Source organism: Pleurodeles waltl, unplaced genomic scaffold (genome assembly GCF_031143425.1).
Source record: "Pleurodeles waltl isolate 20211129_DDA unplaced genomic scaffold, aPleWal1.hap1.20221129 scaffold_70, whole genome shotgun sequence".
NCBI lineage: Eukaryota > Metazoa > Chordata > Amphibia > Caudata > Salamandridae > Pleurodeles > Pleurodeles waltl.
This window is the reverse complement of record NW_027150391.1, coordinates 2839951-2857404: the sequence shown is the minus strand read 5'-3', so window position 1 is coordinate 2857404 and position 17454 is coordinate 2839951. Positions and strand designations below refer to the sequence as shown.

At 41.6% G+C, this 17454-nt stretch overlaps 5 non-coding genes across 5 annotated transcripts; all 5 read left to right on the top strand.

Annotated features, from left to right (window-relative positions):
- The first annotated feature begins 5934 nt into the window (after positions 1–5934).
- On the top strand, positions 5935–6006 carry TRNAD-GUC (transfer RNA aspartic acid (anticodon GUC)). Its single transcript has one exon. It is a non-coding gene; the product is annotated as a tRNA-Asp (tRNA).
- A 2776-nt stretch (positions 6007–8782) lies between these two features.
- TRNAD-GUC (transfer RNA aspartic acid (anticodon GUC)) lies at positions 8783–8854 on the top strand. Its single transcript has one exon. It is a non-coding gene; the product is annotated as a tRNA-Asp (tRNA).
- Positions 8855–9492: 638 nt separating this feature from the next.
- On the top strand, positions 9493–9564 carry TRNAD-GUC (transfer RNA aspartic acid (anticodon GUC)). The gene has a single exon. It is a non-coding gene; the product is annotated as a tRNA-Asp (tRNA).
- A 628-nt stretch (positions 9565–10192) lies between these two features.
- Positions 10193–10264, top strand: TRNAD-GUC (transfer RNA aspartic acid (anticodon GUC)). Its single transcript has one exon. It is a non-coding gene; the product is annotated as a tRNA-Asp (tRNA).
- Positions 10265–11602: 1338 nt separating this feature from the next.
- TRNAD-GUC (transfer RNA aspartic acid (anticodon GUC)) lies at positions 11603–11674 on the top strand. Its single transcript has one exon. It is a non-coding gene; the product is annotated as a tRNA-Asp (tRNA).
- Positions 11675–17454: the final 5780 nt, after the last annotated feature.

Genomic DNA, 17454 nt, shown 5'->3' with positions numbered 1-17454 from the left:
GTGACTTATAAGTTACTTAAGTGCAGTGTAAAATGGCTGTGAAATAACGTGGACGTTATTTCACTCAGGCTGCAGTGGCAGGCCTGTGTAAGAATTGTCAGAGCTCCCTATGGGTGGCAAAAGAAAAGCTGCAGCCCATAGGGATCTCCTGGAACCCCAATACCCTGGGTACCTCAGTACCATATACTAGGGAATTATAAGGGTGTTCCAGTAAGGCAATGTAAATTGGTAAAATTGGTCACTAGCCTGTTAGTGACAATTTGAAAGTAATGAGAGAGCATAACCACTGAGGTCTGGTTAGCAGAGCCTCAGTGAGACAGTTAGGCACCACACAGGGAACATACACATGCACACCTATGAGCACTGGGGCCCTGTGTGACAGGGTCCCAGTGACACATACATATAGGCCACAAACCTATGAGCACTGGGGTCCTGACCAGCAGGATCCCAGTGACACATAACAAACATACTGAAAACATAGTGTTTTCACTATGAGCACTGAGGCCTGGCTATCAGGATCCCAGTGAGACAGTGAAAACAGTGACCAACACCCTGACATACACTCACAAACAGGCCAAAAGTGGGGGTAACAAGGCTAGAAAGAGGCTACTTTCTCACACATATAGATAGATTAATTTAATTAAAAAACTTTCTTGATAAAACTGATTGTTTTTGGAAGATCATTCTGTGTTCTCCCTGTTTATGAAAAAAGATTAATTTCCCTAAGCAAAAGCAGTAGAGCTGCCTATTCCAATTAGCTGAATTGCTGTAGGAAAGTACCATCTTGCCTGGCATGTTACCCCCATTTTTCACTGTATATATGTTGTTTTAGTTGTATGTGTCACTGGGACCCTGGTAACCCAGGGCCCCAGTGCTCATAAGTGTGCCTGAATGTGTTACCTGTGTAGTGACTAACTGTCTCACTGAGGCTCTGCTAATCAGAACCTCAGTGGTTATGCTCTCTCATTTCTTTCCAAATTGTCACTGACAGGCTAGTGACCATTTTTTACCAATTTACATTGGCTTACTGGAACACCCTTATAATTCCCTAGTATATGGTACTGAGGTACCCAGGGTATTGGGGTTCCAGGAGATCCCTATGGGCTGCAGCATTTCTTTTGCCACCCATAGGGAGCTCTGACAATTCTTACACAGGCCTGCCACTGCAGCCTGAGTGAAATAACGTCCACGTTATTTCACAGCCATTTTACACTGCACTTAAGTAACTTATAAGTCACCTATATGTCTAACCTTTACCTGGTAAAGGTTAGGTGCAAAGTTACTTAGTGTGAGGGCACCCTGGCACTAGCCAAGGTGCCCCCACATTGTTCAGAGCCAATTCACTGAACTTTGTGAGTGCGGGGACACCATTACACGCGTGCACTACATATAGGTCACTACCTATATGTAGCTTCACCATGGTAACTCCGAATATGGCCATGTAACATGTCTATGATCATGGAATTGCCCCCTCTATGCCATCCTGGCATTGTTGGTACAATTCCATGATCCCAGTGGTCTGTAGCACAGACCCTGGTACTGCCAGACTGCCCTTCCTGGGGTTTCACTGCAGCTGCTGCTGCTGCCAACCCCTCAGACAGGCAGCTGCCCTCCTGGGGTCCAGCCAGGCCTGGCCCAGGATGGCAGAACAAAGAACTTCCTCTGAGAGAGGGTGTGACACCCTCTCCCTTTGGAAAATGGTGTGAAGGCAGGGGAGGAGTAGCCTCCCCCAGCCTCTGGAAATGCTTTGTTGGGCACAGATGTGCCCAATTCTGCATAAGCCAGTCTACACCGGTTCAGGGACCCCTTAGCCCCTGCTCTGGCGTGAAACTGGACAAAGGAAAGGGGAGTGACCACTCCCCTGACCTGCACCTCCCCTGGGAGGTGTCCAGAGCTCCTCCAGTGTGCTCCAGACCTCTGCCATCTTAGAAACAGAGGTGCTGCTGGCACACTGGACTGCTCTGAGTGGCCAGTGCCACCAGGTGACGTCAGAGACTCCTGCTGATAGGCTCCTTCAGGTGTTAGTAGCCTTTCCTCTCTCCTAGGTAGCCAAACCCTCTTTTCTGGCTATTTAGGGTCTCTGTCTCTGGGGAAACTTTAGATAACGAATGCATGAGCTCAGCCGAGTTCCTCTGCATCTCTCTCTTCACCTTCTGATAAGGAATCGACTGCTGACCGCGCTGGAAGCCTGCAAACCTGCAAACCTGCAACATAGTAGCAAAGACGACTACTGCAACTCTGTAACGCTGATCCTGCCGCCTTCTCGACTGTTTTCCTGCTTGTGCATGCTGTGGGGGTAGTCTGCCTCCTCTCTGCACCAGAAGCTCTGAAGAAATCTCCCGTGGGTCGACGGAATCTTCCCCCTGCAACTGCAGGCACCAAAAAGCTGCATTACCTGTCCCTTGGGTCTCCTCTCAGCACGACGAGCGAGGTCCCTCGAATCCAGCGACGCTGTCCAAGTGACCCCCACAGTCCAGTGACTCTTCAGCCCAAGTTTGGTGGAGGTAAGTCCTTGCCTCACCTCGCTGGGCTGCATTGCTGGGAACCGCGACTTTGCAGCTACTCCGGCCCCTGTGCACTTCCGGTGGAAATCCTTCGTGCACAGCCAAGCCTGGGTCCACGGCACTCTAACCTGCATTGCACGACTTTCTAAGTTGGTCTCCGGCGACGTGGGACTCCTTTGTGCAACTTCGGCGAGCACCGTTTCATGCATCCTTGTAGTGCCTGTTTCTGGCACTTCTCTGGGAGCTACCTGCTTCAGTGAGGGCTCTTTGTCTTGCTCAACGTCTCCTCTCTCTGCAAGTCCAATTTGCGACGTCCTGGTCCCTCCTGGGCCCCAGCAGCGTCCAAAAACGCCAAACGCACGATTTGCATGTAGCAAGGCTTGTTGGCGTCCTTCCGGCGGGAAATCACTTCTGCACGACTCTCCAAGGCAAGTGGGATCCGTCCACCAAAGGGGCAGTCTCTAGCCCTTTTTGTTCCAGCAGAAACCTCAGCTTCTTCTGTCCAGTCGAAGCTTCTTTGCACCCACAGCTGGCATTTCCTGGGCATCTGCCCATCTCCGACTTGCTTGTGACTTTTGGACTTGGTCCCCTTGTTCCACAGGTACCCTAGATTGGAAATCCACAGTTGTTGCATTGCTGGTTTGTGTCTTTCCTGCATTATTCCTCTAACACGACTATTTTGTCCTTAGGGGAACTTTAGTGCACTTTGCACTCACTTTTCAGGGTCTTGGGGAGGGTTATTTTTCTAACTCTCACTATTTTCTAATAGTCCCAGCGACCCTCTACAAGGTCACATAGGTTTGGGGTCCATTCGTGGTTCGCATTCCACTTCTGGAGTATATGGTTTGTGTTGCCCCAATCCCTATGTTTCCCCTTTGCATCCTATTGTAACTATACATTGTTTGCACTGTTTTCTAAGACTATACTGCATATTTTTGCTATTGTGTATATATATCTTGTGTATATTTCCTATCCTCTCACTGAGGGTACACTCTAAGATACTTTGGCATATTGTCATAAAAATAAAGTACCTTTATTTTTAGTATAACTGTGTATTGTGTTTTCTTATGATATTGTGCATATGACACTAAGTGGTACTGTAGTAGCTTCACACGTCTCCTAGTTCAGCCTAAGCTGCTCTGCTAAGCTACCATTATCTATCAGCCTAAGCTGCTAGACACCCTATACACTAATAAGGGATAACTGGGCCTGGTGCAAGGTGCAAGTACCCCTTGGTACTCACTACAAGCCAGTCCAGCCTCCTACAATTGCTCATGGGCATTCCCTATCCTCAAAGAGGTGAGGACTGTTAAACTACTGCCATTAAGTCCTCGTTAGTATAGTGGTCAGTATCCCCGCCTGTCACGCAGAAGACCGGGGTTCAATTCCCCGACGGGGAGATGATTCTTTTAAGTTGCCCAACTTAATGAAAAAGATGCACTTACTCATGAAATAAAATATAGTTGTCATTACACCTGCTTATCACGATTGAGACCAGCGTTGACTTTAGTGATAGCCAAAATGCTTACTGATGTGTTAACCGAAACTCAGAAGATGCTCTCTAAATTTCAATCTCAACTTACTGTTCTTTCAAAAACAATTTATCTCTAAAATACTTGGAAAATGACATGAAACAGTCGTAAATCATGGGCTGCTTATAAACTCTGTGGGACAGGGATAGAAGACAAATCAGTGTTTTTAGTTAGTACTGACCCCTGGTGGCTAATTGATATAAGCTGCTAATGGTAAAGTGTGGTGTAACTTACAAGTTCACTACACCCATAAAGTGAGCTGATTATATATATATATTTATACACAGATATAAATATAGATAAATTAATTTAATTAAAAAACTTTCTTGATAAAACTGATTGTTTTTGGAAGATCATTCTGTGTTCTCCCTGTTTATGAAAAAAGATTAATTTCCCTAAGCAAAAGCAGTAGAGCTGCCTATTCCAATTAGCTGAATTGCTCATGGGCATTCCCTATCCTTAAAGAGGTGAGGACTGTTAAACTACTGCCATTAAGTCCTCGTTAGTATAGTGGTCAGTATCCCTGCCTGTCACGCGGTAGACTGGGGTTCAATTCCCCGACGGGGAGATGATTCTTTTAAGTTGCCCAACTTAATGAAAAAGATGCACTTACTCATGAAGTAAAATATAGTTGTCATTACACCTGCTTATCATGATTGAGACCAGCGTTGACTTTAGTGATAGCCAAAATGCTTACTGATGTGTTAACCGAAACTCAGAAGATGCTCTCTAAATTTCAATCTCAACTTACTGTTCTTTCAAAAACAATTTATCTCTGAAATACTTGGAAAATGACATGAAACAGTCGTAAATCATGGGCTGCTTATAAACTCTGTGGGACAGGGATAGAAGACAAATCGGTGTTTTTGGTTAGTACTGACCCCTGGTGGCTAATAGCTATAAGCTGCTAATGGTAAAGTGTTGTGTAACTTACAAGTTCACTACACCCATAAAGTGAGCTGATTATATATATATATATATACACAGATATAAATATAGATAGATTAATTTAATTAAAAAACTTTCTTGATAAAACTGATTGTTTTTGGAAGATCATTCTGTGTTCTCCCTGTTTATGAAAAAAGATGAATTTCCCTAAGCAAAAGCAGTGGAGCTGCCTATTCCAATTAGTGAAATTGCTCATGGGCATTCCCTATCCTCAAAGAGGTGAGGACTGTTAAACTACTGCCATTAAGTCCTCGTTAGTATAGTGGTCAGTATCCCCGCCTGTCACGCAGAAGACCGGGGTTCAATTCCCCGACGGGGAGATGATTCTTTTAAGTTGCCCAACTTAATGAAAAAGATGCACTTACTCATGAAATAAAATATAGTTGTCATTACACCTGCTTATCACGATTGAGACCAGCGTTGACTTTAGTGATAGCCAAAATGCTTACTGATGTGTTAACCGAAACTCAGAAGATGCTCTCTAAATTTCAATCTCAACTTACTGTTCTTTCAAAAACAATTTATCTCTAAAATACTTGGAAAATGACATGAAACAGTCGTAAATCATGGGCTGCTTATAAACTCTGTGGGACAGGGATAGAAGACAAATCAGTGTTTTTAGTTAGTACTGACCCCTGGTGGCTAATTGATATAAGCTGCTAATGGTAAAGTGTGGTGTAACTTACAAGTTCACTACACCCATAAAGTGAACTGATTATATATATATATATATATACACAGATATAAATATAGATAGATTAATTTAATTAAAAAACTTTCTTGATAAAACTGATTGTTTTTGGAAGATCATTCTGTGTTCTCCCTGTTTATGAAAAAAGATTAATTTCCCTAAGCAAAAGCAGTAGAGCTGCCTATTCCAATTAGCTGAATTGCTCATGGGCATTTCCTATCCTCAAAGAGGTGAGGACTGTTAAACTACTGCCATAAAGTCCTCGTTAGTATAGTGGTCAGTATCCCCGCCTGTCACGCGGAAGACCGGGGTTCAATTCCCCGACGGGGAGGTGATTCTTTTTTTAAGTTGCCCAACTTAATGAAAAAGATGCACTTACTCATGAAATAAAATATAGTTGTCATTACACCTGCTTATCACGATTGAGACCAGCGTTGACTTTAGTGATAGCCAAAATGCTTACTGATGTGTTAACAGAAACTCAGAAGATGCTCTCTAAGTTTCAATCTCAACTTAATTTTCTTTCAAAAACAATTTATCTCTAAAATACTTGGAAAATGACATGAAACAGTCATAAATCATGGGCTGCTTATAAACTCTGTGGGACAGGGATAGAAGACAAATCGGTGTTTTTGGTTAGTACTGACCCCTGGTGGCTAATAGCTATAAGCTGCTAATGGTAAAGTGTGGTGTAACTTACAAGTTCACTACACCCATAAAGTGAGCTGATTATATATATATATATATATACACAGATATAAATATAGATAGATTAATTTAATTAAAAAACTTTCTTGATAAAACTGATTGTTTTTGGAAGATCATTCTGTGTTCTCCCTGTTTATGAAAAAAGATTAATTTCCCTAAGCAAAAGCAGTAGAGCTGCCTATTCCAATTAGCTGAATTGCTCATGGGCATTCCCTATCCTCAAAGAGGTGAGGACTGTTAAACTGCTGCCATTAAGTCCTCTTAGTATAGTGGTCAGTATCCCTGCCTGTCACGCGGGAGACCGGGGTTCAATTCCCCGACAGGGAGATGATTCTTTTAAGTTGCCCAACTTAATGAAAAAGATGCACTTACTCATGAAGTAAAATATAGTTGTCATTACACCTGCTTATCACGATTGAGACCAACGTTGACTTTAGTGATAGCCAAAATGCTTACTGATGTGTTAACCGAAACTCAGAAGATGCTCTCTAAATTTCAATCTCAACTTACCGTTCTTTCAAAAACAATTTATCTCTAAAATACTTGAAAAATGACATGAAACAGTCGTAAATCATGGGCTGCTTATAAACTCTGTGGGACAGGGATAGAAGACAAATCGGTGTTTTTGGTTAGTACTGACCCCTGGTGGCTAATAGCTATAAGCTGCTAATGGTAAAGTGTGGTATAACTTACAAGTTCACTACACCCATAAAGTGAGCTGATTATATATATATATATATATATATATATATATATATATATATATATATATACACAGATATAAATATAGATAGATTAATTTAATTAAAAAACTTTCTTGATAAAACTAATTGTTTTTGGAAGATCATTCTGTGTTCTCCCTGTTTATGAAAAAGATTAATTTCCCTAAGCAAAAGCAGTAGAGCTGCCTATTCCAATTAGCTGAATTGCTCATGGGCATGCCCTATCCTCAAAGAGGTGAGGACTGTTAAAGTACTGCCATTAAGTCCTCGTTAGCATACTGGTCAGTATCCCCGCCTGTCACGCGGGAGACCGGCGTTCAATTCCCTCACGTGGAGATGGTTCTTTTAAGTTGCCCAACTTAATGAAAAAGATGCACTTACTCATGAAGTAAAATATAGTTGTCATTACACCTGCTTATCACGATTGAGACCAGCGTTGACTTTAGTGAAAACCAAAATGCTTACTGATGTGTTAACCGAAACTCAGAAGATGCTCTCTAAATTTCAATCTCAACTTACTGTTCTTTCAAAAACAATTTATCTCTAAAATACTTGGAAAATGACATGAAACAGTCGTAAATCATGGGCTGCTTATAAACTCTGTGGGACAGGGATAGAAGACAAATCGGTGTTTTTGGTTAGTACTGACCCCTGGTGGCTAATAGCTATAAGCTGCTAATGGTAAAGTGTGGTGTAACTTACAAGTTCACTACACCCATAAAGTGAGCTGATTTTATATATATATATATATATATATATATATACAGATATAAATATAGATAGATTAATTTAATTAAAAAACTTTCTTGATAAAACTGATTGTTTTTGGAAGATCATTCTGTGTTCTCCCTGTTTATGAAAAAAGATTAATTTCCCTAAGCAAAAGCAGTAGAGCTGCCTATTCCAATTAGCTGAATTGCTCATGGGCATTCCCTATCCTTAAAGAGGTGAGGACTGTTGAACTACTGCCGTTAAGTCCTCGTTAGTATAGTGGTCAGTATCCCTGCCTGTCACGCGGTAGACTGGGGTTCAATTCCCCAACGGGGAGATGATTCTTTTAAGTTGCCCAACTTAATGAAAAAGATGCACTTACTCATGAAGTAAAATATAGTTGTCATTGCACCTGCTTATCACGATTGAGACCAGCGTTGACTTTAGTGATAGCCAAAATGCTTACTGATGTGTTAACCGAAACTCAGAAGATGCTCTCTAAATTTCAATCTCAACTTACTGTTCTTTCAAAAACAATTTATCTCTAAAATACTTGGAAAATGACATGAAACAGTCATAAATCATGGGCTGCTTATAAACTCTGTGGGACAGGGATAGAAGACAAATCAATGTTTTTGGTTAGTACTGACCCCTGGTGGCTAATAGATACAAGCTGCTAATGGTAAAGTGTGGTGTAACTTACAAGTTCACTACACCCATAAAGTGAACTGATTATATATATATATATATATACACAGATATAAATATAGATAGATTAATTAATTAAAAAACTTTCTTGATAAAACTGATTGTTTTTGGAAGATCATTCTGTGTTCTCCCTGTTTATGAAAAAAGATTAATATCCCTATGCAAAAGCAGTAGAGCTGCCTATTCCAATTAGCTGAATTGCTCATGGGCATTCCCTATCCTCAAAGAGGTGTGGACTGTTAAACTACTCCCATTAAGTCCTCGTTAGTATAGTGGTCAGTATCCCTGCCTGTCACGCGGGAGACCGGGGTTCAATTCCCCGACGGGGAGATGATTCTTTTAAGTTGCCCAACTTAATGAAAAAGATGCACTTACTCATGAAGTAAAATATAGTTGTCATTACACCTGCTTATCACGATTGAGACCAGCGTTGACTTTAGTGATAGCCAAAATGCTTATTGATGTGTTAACCGAAACTCAGAAGATGCTCTCTAAATTTCAATCTCAACTTACTGTTCTTTCAAAAACAATTTATCTCTAAAATACTTGGAAAATGACATGAAACAGTCGTAAATCATGGGCTGCTTATAAACTCTGTGGGACAGGGATAGAAGACAAATCAGTGTTTTTGGTTAGTACTGACCCCCGGTGGCTAATAGCTATAAGCTGCTAATGGTAAAGTGTGGTATAACTTTCAAGTTCACTACACCCATAAAGTGAGCTGATTATATATATATATATATATATATATATACACAGATATAAATATAGATAGATTAATTTAATTAAAAAACTTTCTTGATAAAACTAATTGTTTTTGGAAGATCATTCTGTGTTCTCCCTGTTTATGAAAAAAGACTAATTTCCCTAAGCAAAAGCAGTAGAGCTGCCTATACCAATTAGCTGAATTGCTCATGGGCATGCCCTATCCTCAAAGAGGTGAGGACTGTTAAAGTACTGCCATTAAGTCCTCGTTAGTATAGTGGTCAGTATCCCTGCCTGTCACGCGGGAGACCGGGGTTCAATTCCCCGACGGGGAGATGATTCTTTTAAGTTGCCCAACTTAATGAAAAAGATGCACTTACTCATGAAGTAAAATATAGTTGTCATTACACCTGCTTATCACGATTGAGACCAGCGTTGACTTTAGTGATAGCCAAAATGCTTACTGATGTGTTAACCGAAACTCAGAAGATGCTCTCTAAATTTCAATCTCAACTTACTGTTCTTTCAAAAACAATTTATCTCTAAAATACTTGGAAAATGACATGAAACAGTGGTAAATCATGGGCTGCTTATAAACTCTGTGGGACAGGGATAGAAGACAAATCAGTGTTTTTAGTTAGTACTGACCCCTGGTGGCTAATAGATATAAGCTGCTAATGGTAAAGTGTGGTGTAACTTACAAGTTCACTACACCCATAAAGTGAGCTGATTATATATATATATATATACACAGATATAAATATAGATAGATTAATTTAATTAAAAAACTTTCTTGATAAAACTGATTGTTTTTGGAAGATCATTCTGTGTTCTCCCTGTTTATGAAAAAAGATTAATTTCCCTAAGCAAAAGCAGTAGAGCTGCCTATTCCAATTAGCTGAATTGCTCATGGGCATTCCCTATCCTCAAAGAGGTGAGGACTGTTAAACTACTGCCATTAAGTCCTCGTTAGTATAGTGGTCAGTATTCCAGCCTGTCACGCGGGAGACCGGGGTTCAATTCCCCGACGGGGAGATGATTCTTTTAAGTTGCCCAACTTAATGAAAAAGATGCACTTACTCATGAAGTAAAATATAGTTGTCATTACACCTGCTTATCACGATTGAGACCAACGTTGACTTTAGTGATAGCCAAAATGCTTACTGATGTGTCAACCGAAACTCAGAAGATGCTCTCTAAATTTCAATCTCAACTTACTGTTCTTTCAAAAACAATTTATCTCTAAAATACTTGGAAAATGACATGAAACAGTCGTAAATCATGGGCTGCTTATAAACTCTGTGGGACAGGGATAGAAGACAAATCGGTGTTTTTGGTTAGTACTGACCCCTGGTGGCTAATAGCTATAAGCTGCTAATGGTAAAGTGTGGTATAACTTAAAAGTTCACTACACCCATAAAGTGAGCTGATTATATATATATATATATATATATATATACACAGATATAAATATAGATAGATTAATTTAATTAAAAAACTTTCTTGATAAAACTGATTGTTTTTGGAAGATCATTCTGTGTTCTCCCTGTTTATGAAAAAAGATTAATATCCCTAAGCAAAAGCAGTAGAGCTGCCTATTCCAATTAGCTGAATTGCTCATGGGCAATCCCTATCCTCAAAGAGGTGAGGACTGTTAAACTACTGCCATTAAGTCCTCGTTAGTATAGTGGTCACTATCCCCGCCTGTCACGCGGGAGACCGGGGTTCAATTCCCCTACGGGGAGATGATTCTTTTAAGTTGCCCAACTTAATGAAAAAGATGCACTTACTCATGAAGTAAAATATAGTTGTCATTACACCTGCTTATCACGATTGAGACCAGCGTTGACTTTAGTGATAGCCAAAATGCTTACTGATGTGTTAACCGAAACTCAGAAGATGCTCTCTAAATTTCAATCTCAACTTACTGTTCTTTCAAAAACAATTTATCTCTAAAATACTTGGAAAATGACATGAAACAGTCGTAAATCATGGACTGCTTATAAACTCTGTGGGACAGGGATAGAAGACAAATCGGTGTTTTTGGTTAGTACTGACCCCTGGTGGCTAATAGCTATAAGCTGCTAATGGTAAAGTGTGGTGTAACTTACAAGTTCACTACACCCATAAAGTGAGCTGATTATATATATTTATATATACACAGATATAAATATAGATAGATTAATTTAATTAAAAAACTTTCTTGATAAAACTGATTGTTTTTGGAAGATCATTCTGTGTTCTCCCTGTTTATGAAAAAAGATTAATATCCCTAAGCAAAAGTAGTAGAGCTGCCTATTCCAATTAGCTGAATTGCTCATGGGCAATCCCTATCCTCAAAGAGGTGAGGACTGTTAAACTACTGCCATTAAGTCCTCGTTAGTATAGTGGTCACTATCCCCGCCTGTCACGCGGGAGACCGGGGTTCAATTCCCCGACGGGGAGATGATTCTTTTAAGTTGCCCAACTTAATGAAAAAGATGCACTTACTCATGAAGTAAAATATAGTTGTCATTACACCTGCTTATCACGATTGAGACCAGCGTTGACTTTAGTGATAGCCAAAATGCTTACTGATGTGTTAACCGAAACTCAGAAGATGCTCTCTAAATTTCAATCTCAACTTACTGTTCTTTCAAAAACAATTTATCTCTAAAATACTTGGAAAATGACATGAAACAGTGGTAAATCATGGGCTGCTTATAAACTCTGTGGGACAGGGATAGAAGACAAATCGGTGTTTTTGGTTAGTACTGACCCCTGGTGGCTAATAGCTATAAGCTGCTTATGGTAAAGTGTGGTGTAACTTACAAGTTCACTACACCCATAAAGTGAGCTGATTATATATATATATATATACACAGATATAAATATAGATAGATTAATTTAATTAAAAAACTTTCTTGATAAAACTGATTGTTTTTGGAAGATCATTCTGTGTTCTCCCTGTTTATGAAAAAAGATTAATTTCCTTAAGCAAAAGCAGTAGAGCTGCCTATTCCAATTAGCTGAATTGCTCATGGGCATTCCCTATCCTCAAAGAGGTGAGGACTGTTAAACTACTGCCATTAAGTCCTCGTTAGTATAGTGGTCAGTATCCCCGCCTGTCACGCAGGAGACCCGGGTTCAATTCCCCGACGGGGAGATGATTCTTTTAAGTTGCCCAACTTAATGAAAAAGATGCACTTACTCATGAAGTAAAATATAGTTGTCATTACACCTGCTTATCACGATTGAGACCAACGTTGACTTTAGTGATAGCCAAAATGCTTACTGATGTGTTAATCGAAACTCAGAAGATGCTCTCTAAATTTCAATCTCAACTTACTGTTCTTTCAAAAACAATTTATCTCTAAAATACTTGGAAAATGACATGAAACAGTCGTAAATCATGGGCTGCTTATAAACTCTGTGGGACAGGGATAGAAGACAAATCGGTGTTTTTGGTTAGTACTGACCCCTGGTGGCTAATAGCTATAAGCTGCTAATGGTAAAGTGTGGTGTAACTTACAAGTTCACTACACCCATAAAGTGAGCTGATTATATATATATATATATACACAGATATAAATATAGATAGATTAATTTAATTAAAAAACTTTCTTGATAAAACTGATTGTTTTTGGAAGATCATTCTGTGTTCTCCCTGTTTATGAAAAAAGATTAATTTCCCTAAGCAAAAGCAGTAGAGCTGCCTATTCCAATTAGCTGAATTGCTCATGGGCATTCCCTATCCTCAAAGAGGTGAGGACTGTTAAACTACTGCCATTAAGTACTCGTTAGTATAGTGGTCAGTATCCCCGCCTGTCACGCGGGAGACCGGGGTTCAATTCCCCGACAGGGAGATGATTCTTTTAAGTTGCCCAACTTAATGAAAAAGATGCACTTACTCATGAAGTAAAATATAGTTGTCATTACACCTGCTTATCACGATTGAGAACAACGTTGACTTTAGTGATAGCCAAAATGCTTACTGATGTGTTAACCGAAACTCAGAAGATGCTCTCTAAATTTCAATCTCAACTTACTGTTCTTTCAAAAACAATTTATCTCTAAAATACTTGGAAAATGACATGAAACAGTCGTAAATCATGGGCTGCTTATAAACTCTGTGAGACAGGGATAGAAGACAAATCGGTGTTTTTGGTTAGTACTGACCCCTGGAGGCTAATAGCTATAAGCTGCTAATCGTAAAGTGAGCTGATTATATATATATATATATATATATATATATATACAGATATAAATATAGATAGATTAATTTAATTAAAAAACTTTCTTGATAAAACTGATTGTTTTTGAAAGATCATTCTGTGTTCTCCCTGTTTATGAAAAAAGATTAATTTCCCTAAGCAAAAGCAGTAGAGCTGCCTATTCCAATTAGCTGAATTGTGTGAAAAGGTAGCCTCTTTCTAGCCTTGTTACCCCCACTTTTGGCCTGTTTGTGAGTGTATGTCAGGGTGTTTGTCACTGTTTTCACTGTCTCACTGGGATCCTGATACCCAGGCCCCAGTGCTCATAGTGAAAACACTATGTTTTCAGTATGGTTGTTATGTGTCACTGGGATCCTGCTGGTCAGGACCCCAGTGCTCATAGGTTTGTGGCCTATATGTATGTGTCACTGGGACCCTGTCACACAGGGCCCCAGTGCTCATAGGTGTGCATGTATATGTTCCCTGTGTGGTGCCTAACTGTCTCACTGAGGCTCTGCTAACCAGAAACTCAGTGGTTATGCTCTCTCATTACTTTCGAATTGTCACTAACAGGCTAGTGACCAATTTTACCAATTTACATTGGCTTACTGGAACACCCTTATAATTCCCTAGTATATGGTACTGAGGTACCCAGGGTATTGGGGTTCCAGGAGATCCCTATGGGCTGCAGCATTTCTTTTGCCACCCATAGGGAGCTCTGACAATTCTTACACAGGCCTGCCACTGCAGCCTGAGTGAAATAACGTCCACGTTATTTCACAGCCATTTTACACTGCACTTAAGTAACTTATAAGTCACCTATATGTCTAACCTTTACCTGGTAAAGGTTAGGTGCAAAGTTACTTAGTGTGAGGGCACCCTGGCACTAGCCAAGGTGCCCCCACATTGTTCAGAGCCAATTCACTGAACTTTGTGAGTGCGGGGACACCATTACACGCGTGCACTACATATAGGTCACTACCTATATGTAGCTTCACCATGGTAACTCCGAATATGGCCATGTAACATGTCTATGATCATGGAATTGCCCCCTCTATGCCATCCTGGCATTGTTGGTACAATTCCATGATCCCAGTGGTCTGTAGCACAGACCCTGGTACTGCCAGACTGCCCTTCCTGGGGTTTCACTGCAGCTGCTGCTGCTGCCAACCCCTCAGACAGGCAGCTGCCCTCCTGGGGTCCAGCCAGGCCTGGCCCAGGATGGCAGAACAAAGAACTTCCTCTGAGAGAGGGTGTAACACCCTCTCCCTTTGGAAAATGGTGTGAAGGCAGGGGAGGAGTAGCCTCCCCCAGCCTCTGGAAATGCTTTGTTGGGCACAGATGTGCCCAATTCTGCATAAGCCAGTCTACACCAGTTCAGGGACCCCTTAGCCCCTGCTCTGGCGCGAAACTGGACAAAGGAAAGGGGAGTGACCACTCCCCTGACCTGCACCTCCCCTGGGAGGTGTCCAGAGCTCCTCCAGTGTGCTCCAGACCTCTGCCATCTTGGAAACAGAGGTGCTGCTGGCACACTGGACTGCTCTGAGTGGCCAGTGCCACCAGGTGACGTCAGAGACTCCTTGTGATAGGCTCCTTCAGGTGTTAGTAGCCTTTCCTCTCTTCTAGGTAACCAAACCCTCTTTTCTGGCTATTTAGGGTCTCTGTCTCTGGGGAAACTTTAGATAACGAATGCATGAGCTCAGCCGAGTTCCTCTGCATCTCTCTCTTCACCTTCTGATAAGGGATCGACCGCTGACCGCGCTGGAAGCCTGCAAACCTGCAACATAGTAGCAAAGACGACTACTGCAACTCTGTAACGCTGATCCTGCCGCCTTCTCGATTGTTTTCCTGCTTGTGCATGCTGTGGGGGTAGCCTGCCTCCTCTCTGCACCAGAAGCTCCGAAGAAATCTCCCGTGGGTCGACGGAATCTTCCCCCTGCAACCGCAGGCACCAAAAAGCTGCATTACCGGTCCCTTGGGTCTCCTCTCAGCACAACGAGCGAGGTCCCTCGAATCCAGCGACTCTGTCCAAGTGACCCCCACAGTCCAGTGACTCTTCAGCCCAAGTTTGGTGGAGGTAAGTCCTTGCCTCACCTCGCTGGGCTGCATTGCTGGGAACCGCGACTTTGCAGCTACTCCGGCCCCTGTGCACTTCCGGCGGAAATCCTTCGTGCACAGCCAAGCCTGGGTCCACGGCACTCTAACCTGCATTGCACGACTTTCTAAGTTGGTCTCCGGCGACGTGGGACTCCTTTGTGCAACTTCGGCGAGCACCATTTCACGCATCCTCGTAGTGCCTGTTTCTGGCACTTCTCCGGGTGCTACCTGCTTCAGTGAGGGCTCCTTGTCTTGCACGACGTCCCTTCTCTCTGCAGGTCCAATTTGCAACCTCCTGGTCCCTCCTGGGCCCCAGCAGCGTCCAAAAACGCTAAACGCACGATTTGCGAGTAGCAAGGCTTGTTGGCGTCCTTCCGGCGGTAAAACACTTCTGCACGATTGTCCAAGGCGAGCGGGATCCGTCCACCAAAGGGGAAGTCTCTAGCCCTTTTTGTTCCTGCAGAAACATCAGCTTCTTCTGTCCAGTCGAAGCTTCTTTGCACCCGCAGCTGGCATTTCCTGGGCATCTGCCCATCTCCGACTTGCTTGTGACTTTTGGACTTGGTACCCTAGATTGGAAATCCACAGTTGTTGCATTGCTGGTTTGTGTCTTTCCTGCATTATTCCTCTAACACGACTACTTTGTCCTTAGGGGAACTTTAGTGCACTTTGCACTCACTTTTCAGGGTCTTGGGGAGGGTTATTTTTCTAACTCTCACTATTTTCTAATAGTCCCAGCGACCCTCTACAAGGTCACATAGGTTTGGGGTCCATTCGTGGTTCGCATTCCACTTTTGGAGTATATGGTTTGTGTTGCCCCTATCCCTATGTTTCCCCATTGCATCCTATTGTAACTATACATTGTTTGCACTGTTTTCTAAGACTATACTGCATATTCTTGCTATTGTGTATATATATCTTGTGTATATTTCCTATCCTCTCACTGAGGGTACACTCTAAGATACTTTGGCATATTGTCATAAAAATAAAGTACCTTTATTTTTAGTATAACTGTGTATTGTGTTTTCTTATGATATTGTGCATATGACACTAAGTGGTACTGTAGTAGCTTCACACGTCTCCTAGTTCAGCCTAAGCTGCTCTGCTAAGCTACCATTATCTATCAGCCTAAGCTGCTAGACACCCTATACACTAATAAGGGATAACTGGGCCTGGTGCAAGGTGCAAGTACCCCTTGGTCCTCACTACAAGCCAGTCCAGCCTCCTACATTGGTTGTGCAGTGGTGGGATAAGTGCTTGAGACTACTTACCACTCTTGTCATTGTACTTTTCATAAGAGAAAAATATACAAAACAAGGTCAGTGTATATACACATAGCCAAAAAGTTTTGCATTTCCTCTTTTCACTCTTTTCTAAGTGCTGAAAAGTACTCCTAAACTTTCAAAAAGTTCTTAAAAGTTTAAAAAGTTTTTTCTGTCTTTCCAAAAAGTTCTGAAAACTTTTTTCTCTTTTTCTATCACTTTAACTCTCTCAAAAAACTGTCTGGCACAGGCAAAAATGTTGAACTGTCCAAACTTGCATATGATCACCTTAGCTGGAAAGGAGCAAGGAGTCTCTGCATAGAGAGAGGTTTGAGTGTAGGGAAGAATCCTTCCTTAGAAGTGTTAATTAATATGCTTAGAGTACAGGATAAGGCCATAAGTGCCCAATCTGGTGAAAAAGTAGCTAATGGTTCTCAATCTGATCCAGGGACTCCCCCAGGAAAAGGTTCAGGAAAGAAACTTCTCAGCCTGCCCATTACTAGACAGTCTAGCATAGTTGGTACAGAGGTTGAATCACACCATACTGATGGTGTGCTCTCACATTATACTGGTAGCCAAGCTGTTAGGGTGCCCTCTATAAGGGACAGGTCTCCTTCTGTTCATTCCCATCATACCTCTGTATCTAGAAATGTCCCTCCCACCTACCCTGATG